This window comes from Tiliqua scincoides, chromosome 3 (genome assembly GCF_035046505.1).
Source record: "Tiliqua scincoides isolate rTilSci1 chromosome 3, rTilSci1.hap2, whole genome shotgun sequence".
Taxonomy (NCBI): domain Eukaryota; kingdom Metazoa; phylum Chordata; class Lepidosauria; order Squamata; family Scincidae; genus Tiliqua; species Tiliqua scincoides.
The window spans coordinates 108745275-108755490 of NC_089823.1; the positions used below are offsets into that span (position 1 = coordinate 108745275).

The window sequence follows — 10216 nt, forward strand, 5'->3', positions numbered from 1 at the left end:
GCTTTAAACTTCATGAATAAATGAACATAGGTTCTTCAAGAGGAATGCAACATTATTCTTTTTGTGCTGTATTTTGTTGAAGGACTTGCATGTGTGGGAGAAGAAAAGATTTCAAACATATTAACAGAGCGGATGGAAATGAACAAAAACATTTTCTGACAGTTAAGTGTGTGCTTCAGTATGACACATCAGTCCAGAAACTTTACTTAGGAAAGGCTGACAATAAAATGCAAAGGAATTTGATTATCACCCTTTCACGCTTGAAAAGATGCAAACAGGACTATGGAGGATATAGTGAAAAACAATTTGAGTCGGCCAGGTTGTTCAAAATGATGATGCACTGACTGCAGACCTTGGAGGGCTACTGCCGAGAGGACGATACTGAGTTTGACTAAACAATGGTCTGGCTCAATATAAGGCAATGTAATATGTCCACATGACTTGCATTCTCAGTGAACCAGATAGAAGAAATGCACTCCCTAGTAACATTATTACTTCCTATTTGCTTATCTGAAACCTTGATTCCAGACTTACCAGAAGTGAATCCCATCAATTTCCATGAAATCTCCCTCCAAGTCATGACACTTAGGCCAGTTCTCACACTTCCTGATGAAATTTCAGTGAGTGTGGCTGCATTTGGCAACTGACTTGCCTATCCTTTCCATTTGGCAAACCTCTCTTTTTGAAGTTTCCTTATATGACAAGAACATCTATTTTCCATGGCAGAGTAGTTTTTCCAACATGGCAAACAGAAACATGAAAGTACATTTTTAATAAGAGATCACAGTGTGATCTTGAAGGAGAGGTATAACTTTAAACATCCCTTGAATGCTTTTTTGGCAGGGGTGGGTAAACTTTCAATTTTAGGGATCCTGGGCCTTTAACAATTGTGTAGGAGAGAGAATTTCAACAGGTGCAACTTGTCATTTGTGAGATGACAAGCTGCACCTGTTGAAATTCCCATTTCTATAGAATAGTATAGTTTGCCCACCCCTGCTTTTGGGCAACCTTCTTTCATGTATGAAAGTGTTTCATATGAAGAAAAGCTTCAAAATGGGGTACACTCAAACAAGTAATTTCCATGTTCATTCTGAGGTGGCTCAGTGGACCATATTATTGCATATGCTTTGATTGAGGCTGACTTCATGCATGTACGTTCATCACTTGAAGAGAACAGCATCGAGCAATGATTTGCTTGGGTCAATAAGCTATCACAGTTCAAACAGCTCAAAGGAAATCATGCACCGCATTTTAAGCATAGGCTTTTTCATGGAATCAGTTGACATGTTCATCTGTGAGACACAAAATGCTTAATCATCAAGTGGTGAAAAAAGTTAGTAGGTTAGTTGCCCAAGGCCTTGTTTATGCAATACTAAAATTCCCTTGTTTATGCAAGGCCCAAGGCCTTGTTTATGCAATGGTAAAACAGTTCATGGCCATATCACTATATATAGAAAACAAGCATGCAAAAGAAAATAAGTGAGAAATCTGCCCCCAGACTGGAATCCTATTTCCTATGTTCAGGGAAATTTAATTTAATCTGGTGTGAAATTCAGTCATGCAATCATGCTGGTCATGGGGCTGATTAGAAAAATGCTCTGTAAGTGCTCAGAGAATGCAGCTGCTAGACTGCCATTGGTACCATTGGTTGCCATTTCTTTCCCAGAATGCTTTAGAATTACATAGGCGTTGTGAGGAAAAAATGACAGATGTTAAGAGGGCCTCTGCAGCTGCCAATGCAACAAAAGAGTTTTTAAGAAGAAACCTGCACAATTGCTACCACATGGGTACTCCCCTGTTCTCTGAAATCTTTTCAGTTCTCCCCCAAATTACCTCTCAATTTTGAGCACTCACATTTTGCCCACATACCCATTTCAGCTAAAAGAGCTTTGGTTTGAGGCATTCCTAGTCTACTTGTACAAGGACCGTACAATTCAAACTCACAACCTCCTTTTCCCTTACTGAAGAAAAACATTGCTCTCTCTCTCTCTCTTTTTCTGCTTTCTCTGTTTTTCATCCGGTTAACTTCCAATCTGTCTCACTCTTTATTTCCAGCATGCTGTTGTGTACCCGTCACTCCACTAGCTTTTTTCTTGCCTGGCTGGACACCTGCCAAGCTGTGACAAGCATCACATGGATCAAGGACATCTTGCTGCCCTTAGCAAGAATAAAATATTTCCTCACCAACAGACTTATCTTAACTTCACTCAGCAAATATAGGATTTCCTTTAATCCATGATATGATATGATAACAATGTGAAGAAAAAGCAAGGAATCTTTCTGGTAAGGAGAGAGGCAATTATGACACTTAGAAGGAAAATATATACTTATACGACTAAGGTACTATTGCAGTCATGGATCTGGCAAGCATAGAATATGAAGGAACATCCAGTTCTAGTTTAATTAGAGTCTGGCTAGTCCTCAAGCACTCAGGGAACCACATGCCCTGCACTACTGATATTCTATTGAACATAAATTTTAGGAGTAAGAAATGATTGTGAATCAATATGCTGAGAGGTCAGGAGAAGGACAAGGGGAGGGGATTGGGTAAGGAGTCATGGTTGTCATATATAACAGGCATGGAGGCAAATGATCTAGCATTAATGTCAACACAAAAAAGTGAGCAACCATTAGCACGGCTACAGCTGGATATAGGTGTATAAGGCTTGGGAAAGGCAAGGTATGTTCTCCAGACCTTTGGGCACCAGTGGGAAAAAAGCTCTGAACTCTCCACATTAGGCAAGGAATCACCCACCTGTAGGTGGCATAGGCATGCCCACAAATGGCGAGACCAACAGCGAACCTAATGCTGGGCAAATGGGGCATATGCCCAGGGCACTAAGTCCATGTGCTTCTAGGATGCAGGAAGCCTCCCAACATGATCAGAAAATGCACTTCTGGTTTTCTGGAAGTGCAGTTTAAGACAGCAGGAAGGCTTCCCCAGTTGGTCCTATGGTCGCATGAGGCTCCATCACGCTCTAGATGGTGGCTTCATGTGGGGGGGAGGCATCTTGCAGGGGTGGGGGTGGCTTCATGGACCTTTGCCCAAGGAGTAGGGAGGGGGGTCCACCGCTTGGTGAGTCCCCCATAGTGATTACAAGGGAGAGTTGTTTTCAACGTAGAATATCAAGAAATGCAAAAGTTAAATGCAGGGCCGACTTTTAGGCAATTGGGGCAATTTTGCCCTATTGGGCCCTTCGCATGGTGGGGACCCTGCACTGTCCTTCTGCCCACTATGCTTCCAGTTGGCCCAAAATTGGGGCCATGCAGGTGGCAATATGCGTCCCTCGCTCTTCCCCTGCCCTCACATTTCCCAACGCCATCCTTTACCCATCTCGCTCCAGAGTGGGCTGCTGCAGATGGGGCAGTGACATGTGAGAGTCAGGGAGCACTGCGGGCTGGGTACGCACTCTCTCCCTCCCAGTTTCCTTTTCTACACAACCACTAAAGGTACAGGAGTCCTATCCACCTACACGTGACATTTTTTTTCTTGCTCTGGCTCCATTCAAGAGCTAAAGAAATTAGTAGAGGGGCTCTTGCAAAAATAGAGAGGGCCCCGCAAAAACGTTTCCAATTGGGCCCCACAGCTCATCAGGCCAGCCCTGGTTAAATGTGTCTTCCTGTACCTTGTGTGATGCACTGAAGAGAAGAAGGAAGTATTGGAAAATGGGAGGGGAGGAAAGATAGCCATTGTGAAGAGGCTGCAGAATATCTTTGAGCTGGCTCTCCTCCCTGCTTTCTGAATGTTGGAGTATTCATTGCTTGTAAAGCAATAGTTATAAAAGAGTCAAAACGAATTTTACTTCTGATGAATTCTCCTCAAATGCCATTGTCCAGTATATAGGCTCTGACCTTCTTGCCAATGCACCAGCTAGATGAGCTGTTGCAGAACACTTTTGTGACAGCACGTGCTGGCAGAATGTATTCTCCATCGGCACAGAAACCAGTTAGGATTGGGCTATACGTTTTGATTTGCTTGCTTAGGGTAAGTAGAAGGCAATGTTTTTTTAGTCCAAGAGATCAGGGGTATGACTTGGGGATGTTAGAAGGAAGTATTACATACTTTACTACCTGCCTCCCTGCCTGCTGGTTTGCTAGAGTTGCTAACCTTCTGTCTGCTATACTGCAGTACTACAACTGCAGATGGTACGAGAACCACAGCTACCCATCCAATAAGGGACACAAGATCATGTGATAGAGTAGGCCAACAGGGTTCCACTTCCTTCAGTAAAGCTTGTATCTTTGGCCTTGTATCATCGGTTTGAGGAGCTTGACTTTCAGGAGCAATCCGTTTACTCTCAGATTACCCATCCCCATTTGCCTGCTGAATGACCACCAACCTTGCCACAGAGTTAGTTCAGTAGGCAAGAAGGGGAAGAACCTGCAATGGAGAATATGGATTCAAATGAACAAGCATGGTTATCTCCCTTTCTTTGTGCAGATTTTGTTTTGAATGGAACCTCAATGCCAAGTATGACTGGTTAGGTACTGCTGGTCCAATTCAGTCATTTGCTATCATACATGAACCATAAGCTTCAGGGAGTTTTTGGCTATGTTAGTGCAAACTGTCTGCCAGGAATAGGTTTTGGTGTCTTGTAATCTTGTTGGATGTGTGATTTCCGAACCTATCATGTATATTATTTACTTCATTTTTATCTTACTTTTTTATCTTAGCTACAACAGCTTTGTTATATTGTGTCAGTCTGAGAGATAGTACTAGCTCAAAGTCATCCAGCAAACTTTGTATCTGAATGGGAATTTGAACCCAAATCTCTGGTTTATGTCTAACTCAGAGTGCAATCTTAACCCACTTTCTAGCACCAACATAAGGGCAATGCAGCTATGAGGTAAGAGAACAAAGATTCCCTTACTTTGAGGAGTGACACCCAACTGCAGGATGCAGCACATGTCCCATTGGTACCGCTATGCCAATGCTGGAAAGTTGGTTAGGATTTGGGCCTTAGTAACATATTTTATAGCCAGTTGGTACGCTTCCTATATTTACTTCGTATACTTATATGTAAACGTTCAAGTGTTACCAAGTTCTACATGCTGCCTTTTCATATCTTTAAAACTGTGGTAAACCATGTCATCCTTTGCCAACAATTACTAACCAGCTTGCTTGCATGTGCCTTTTATAAGGTAAGTCCTGGATTTCAAAAGTCTGAAGACTCAGGGCCCAATCCTATTCAATTTTCCAGTGCCGGTGCAACTGTGCTAATGGGGCATGCACAGCATCTTGTAGTGGGGCAGCAGTCACAGAGGCCTCCTTAAGGTATGGGAACATTTGTTCCCTTACCATGGGGCTGCATTGTAGTTGCACTGGGGCTAGAAAATTGGATAGGCTTGGGCCCTCAGGCTGCAATCATAACCACATTTTCCTGAGAGTAAGCCCCATTGAACAAAATAGGACTTACTTCTGAGTAGACATGGTAAGGATTGTGCCCTCAAAGTCTGTCATTATTGAAGTGTGCTTTTCAAGTGTAGGCCGAACTTGAAAAGGCCTCAGTGTCCAATCATATCCAACTTTCCAGCACTGATGCAGTCATGCCAATGGAGTACATGCTGAATCTTGCGGTGGAGGGGGGGGCAGTCATAGAGGCCTCCTCCTTGGGGCTGCATTGCAGCTACATCAGCGCTGGAAAGTTGGATAGGATTGGATTCTCAGTCTGGTATGATTACTTGACTTTAACTCCAGTTGTGACCCTTCTGTCTAGAACAACGGCCTAGTTGCCATTGTACACAGGTTCTGAACATGTTCTCTTGAATGGTAGTCTGGCAACACAGAAAGATAAATTGGTAAAGGATAAGCCCAGGTGGGTAAACCTCTACAGAAGGATAAGCCTCTTTCAATAATGAGTAGCCCAAACTGAGGGAGCACAACACTTGTGAGAGTGATAAATGAAATAGTACCTTGGAATTTGCTGCCTAGTGACATCCAATCCACTGTAGAATTCTGGGTTGCTACGTCAGTGTCACAGCTTTAGAACTGCCTGCAGCCTGGAGAAAATCACCCCCTCCTATAGTGACGAATGGAACAGGGAACTAGTACCCAAAATACTGCAGGGCTCTGGGCTTGAGATCTGTGACTTTTGACAGATATGGATTTTCAATAGCCCTGGCATTAGACATTTAAGGAATATAAATGGAAGACCAGATCAAGCCATCATTTCAATTTCTTATAACAGAATTCCCATCAAACTTCTGTCTGTTCTGCATATCACATTAAGAGGAGCGGGATTAAGCAATGCCCTAAGGCAAAAAGGAGTACAGGCTCTATAATCTTACAAGAGCATAATGTTTGAATTCCACTGTGTTGTGTTAAATCTTGTCATGGCACATCACACAATGATGTAACCCATTATTTGCTTTCTATTTTTCAATGGCTGAGCATTCATCCAAGACAAGTACAATGTCTTCCTGGAATTTTAATCTCCTTAATTCTGCCAGAGTAATAAGAGTTTAAGAGATCAAAGTGCTTCTTATGCTAATATATCTTTAGACGCTGAGTGTTTGTGTGACCTTTGCAAAGGTTTGTGTCATAACCGTAGGACGGTGGTTTCAGCATTGCTCCCCACTGAACAGTAATCAGCTGAAGAATCATCTGGTACTACAGGAGAAAGCCTGACAATGTTTCTTCCCCCCCCCCCGCCCCCAAACAGGAACAAAACCGACAACAACTCTATGGTCGCTTAGAAACTAACAACCCGATCCTACTTAAATCCCGGCTTGGCAATATGGCAGTGCTAGTGCAACTTGTGCTGGACCCTGTGGGGAATTTCAGCTGCTGGGTGTCTCCTCAGGATAAGGGGACATTGTCCCCTATGGATCAATTCAGACCTGCACCAGCTCAAATGTTGGTGCATGTCTGTGTTGATCTGTGAAGGTAAATCAGGCCCAGGAAGAGGGTGAGGATTCAGTGTGCGCTGCCACAAATCCCACCCCCTTCCCTGGCCCAATCTGCCCACCTTCCTGCCCTGTCACTTCCCTGCTCTGCCCACTCCAGCCCATTCAACCTTCTACCTGCCCCCAACAATTCCCTGCACCGTCTTACCTGTGTTCAGTGTCCATTGAAGAATGGAGCTGGCTGCTTGCCACCTGCAGTGGTGGCCAACCCATGCATGCTGGCCTAGGCATATTGGCATCAGCCATAAAGGAGGTTATGCCAGTGAAATTTGCATTCCGCTGGCATACTCCTTCAACAGGATTGGGCCATAACTGTATTATTCTGGGATACACTTTTATCACAAGTCTGTAAAAAGAGCTCTGCTCATTCTATTTATGTGTTTATCCTGTGCAGAGCTCACAAACAGGGCATGAAGACAATGGCCCTCTCCAGGTTAGCTCACAGCATTGGTGCCCAGAGGTATACAGCATCTGATCATGGAGGTTCCATCTGGCTGCAGCTGTTGAAAGAAGCAGCCATCTAGAAAATACACAGCCAGGTGTTCAGATGAGGCTAGGAAATTCTCTTAAAATGCAGTTTTCCCTTTCCCATTATTACTGTAACTTCATTGTTTTCAGTGTTATTGCATTTCTGTTTTCTGCTTACAGTCCATAGGATGGGTTCCTGGAAACCCCAGTGTATAACAAGTTCATGGATACCAATTGATCCTATGGAATCAATGAGATTAAGGGGAGGGATAGCTAGCCTGGCCAGGAATGCCAGCAACAGATGACTTCAGATGGTGCAAAAAGCTTTGAACAGTGCGGACAGCTTCAGAAAGGTCACTGTAGATGTATTCAGAATGGCTGTGGATGTTTAAAAATGGTCATAGATAGCTTCAAAATGGCCACTGCAGATTCAGAACAGCCACTGCGATTAGCTGCAGGATGGCTGCAAATACCTCAGGGAGCTTCAGAATGGCCTCAAATAGCTGAGAACAGGCAACGTATGGCACACAGTAAGCTGCACTCTTGTTTCCTACAGATAAGTAAATCCATGGGAATGGAGAGTACCAGTAATGAAGATTCACTGTATGTGATATGCCACTTTGAAGACCTCTACAAAAAATAATATACCTGTAAACAGAAAAAATAAGTAAATATCTAGTAGTTGTTTCCCCCACCCAAGAAAAAAGTAACATTGACATAGGTTGCAGAGGGAAAGGAGAACCTTGAATGAACATTCAGCCTTGCTTAAAAACACCCTGCTAACCAGAGTCACTTATGAATTAAGTACACGTATTAGAATATGGTCTACAATTCTTTGCAAAATACAGGATCACTGCAAGGGCCTCTTAGCAGAATTACAGCCCAATCTTAACAAGAGCCAATGGTGCAGGGCCAGTGCAATTGTGCTGCATCCCATACTTGAACTGAGCAGGCTGAAAGTCCCCTCAAGGAAAGGGGACATTTGCCCCTTGGCCTGGGGAAAGCACCAGCCTGCACAACAGGTCTGCTCAGACCTTCACCTGCTAATTGTTCAGTGTGGCTTGAGCTGTGTCAGGATTCCAGGCATGGGGAAGGGAATAGGATACTGTGTGTGATGCTGCTCTGATCCCGCCCCCTTCTGAGACCCAATGGAAATGCATCATGATTTCCAATCATGTTCAGATAGCAACTGTTACCCTGCACATGCCTGATCTTGTCTGATCTCAGAAGCTAAGCAGGGTTAGGCCTGGTTAGTACTTGGATGGGAGACCGCCGGGGAATACCGGGTGCTGTAGGCTTATACCATAGTCTTTCGAGACTGAAGGTTGCCAACCATCAGTGAGCAGCAATGACAGTTATAGTCCAGTGGTTTTTCTGCTTTATTTGCTGCTGCTACTGCTCTTATAATATTTACTGCTATATTTTTTATATTGTTGATGGTGATTTAATTTTTTTAATTGATTTTTTAATTATTCTAGATTGCAAAATTGCAGTCTTGATTCTTTTTTATTGAACAGAGTGTATAAATTATAAGTGGAGTCATGGTTTACCTTCCTCCAGGAAAAGGAGTCTTATTCCATATGAAGAAAAAATGTCAATGTTGCCTACCGGAAATAAGGAAAAAGAGCTTACTCTGGAGCAGAACTGTTGATGAGACTTGCCAGAAATAAATACATGTTCCTCAACTTACTTAATTCAAAACTCTTCTATTATTTTGACTGCAGAAAACAGGAGCAAAGGACATGGTTAGTATGTAGGGTAAGACTCCAGTTAATAATTTCTCCATTAATTTCAGTTAATTATTTCTCAATTGAACAAACTGACACTTCCAATGGCAGTCAGTCACTCAGGTGTAATGATGGACTTCTAAGGCTTCTAGAGCTCCAGGGCTGAAGTGTTGGCAAAAATATGCAATTGATCATTGAAATAATTTACTATGCAGAATGGCTAGACCAGGACCAGTATCATATGCAAAAGAGTTTTTATCCTTTGCAACTTGTAAATGCTTTTACAGACAAATCACATATGAATATAGTAGGAGAGTTATACAGGTGCAACCTATTTATCCACAGATTTTTTATCTGCGGATTTGTCTCAACAAGAATGGGGTGGGGGGAACTGAAAGTCATACACACCTTTGCCTCCTTTGCTGGCTTCTCAATCCATTTCCAGGCAGCCCAAAACACTGCAAAAAGGTTCCACCTCACCCAGGCAGGGAAATAGCCCTGGAGCCATGGAAGAGGTTTCCCTTAAAGAAGGAACAGTAACAGTCCTGGAGCCCCTGAGGCAGCAGAGATGATGAAGAGGGGAAGGGGGGCAGAAAGCCTCTGTAGCCAGAGCATGTGGAGCTCTCTCACTCACACACACACACAGGGGCAGGTGTGGTAGCAACAGAGGGGATTGCTTTAAAAAACCCAGGGAGTGTTTGCCCAATTCCCCCCTCCACTGAGATGTTGCAGGCTCTCCGTGCTCCAGCCTTCTGAGAAACAGTCCAGCAAGGAAGCCTTCCCAGCAAGCAAAGCATGAGATTTAGGCTACAATCCTCTTCACACTTTCCTGGGAGTAAGCCCCATTGACTAGAATGGTACTTGTCAGCTGCTTGTCAGCTGCTTCAAAGTCTCGCCATTCTCAGCCATTCAGGGAGCTGCCGGTGTCCTCGAACTGGCGACCTGCTGATGTTATCTTCGGGCTAACGGAGGCTCTACCCTCTAGACCAGACCTCTTGACCAGACCTCCTGTTAGATTTGTCAAACTAACACATAATAGTGTCTTACATGTTACACTGTTCATATCCCAGCAGATAATTTGTAAGTTATTTCTTTAAAACTCAAGCAGCATATCA

At 43.5% G+C, this 10216-nt stretch overlaps 1 pseudogene; it reads left to right on the forward strand.

The window, feature by feature from the left end:
• Positions 1-8552: 8552 nt before the first annotated feature.
• LOC136646165 (5S ribosomal RNA) lies at positions 8553-8672 on the forward strand (annotated as a pseudogene).
• Positions 8673-10216: the final 1544 nt, after the last annotated feature.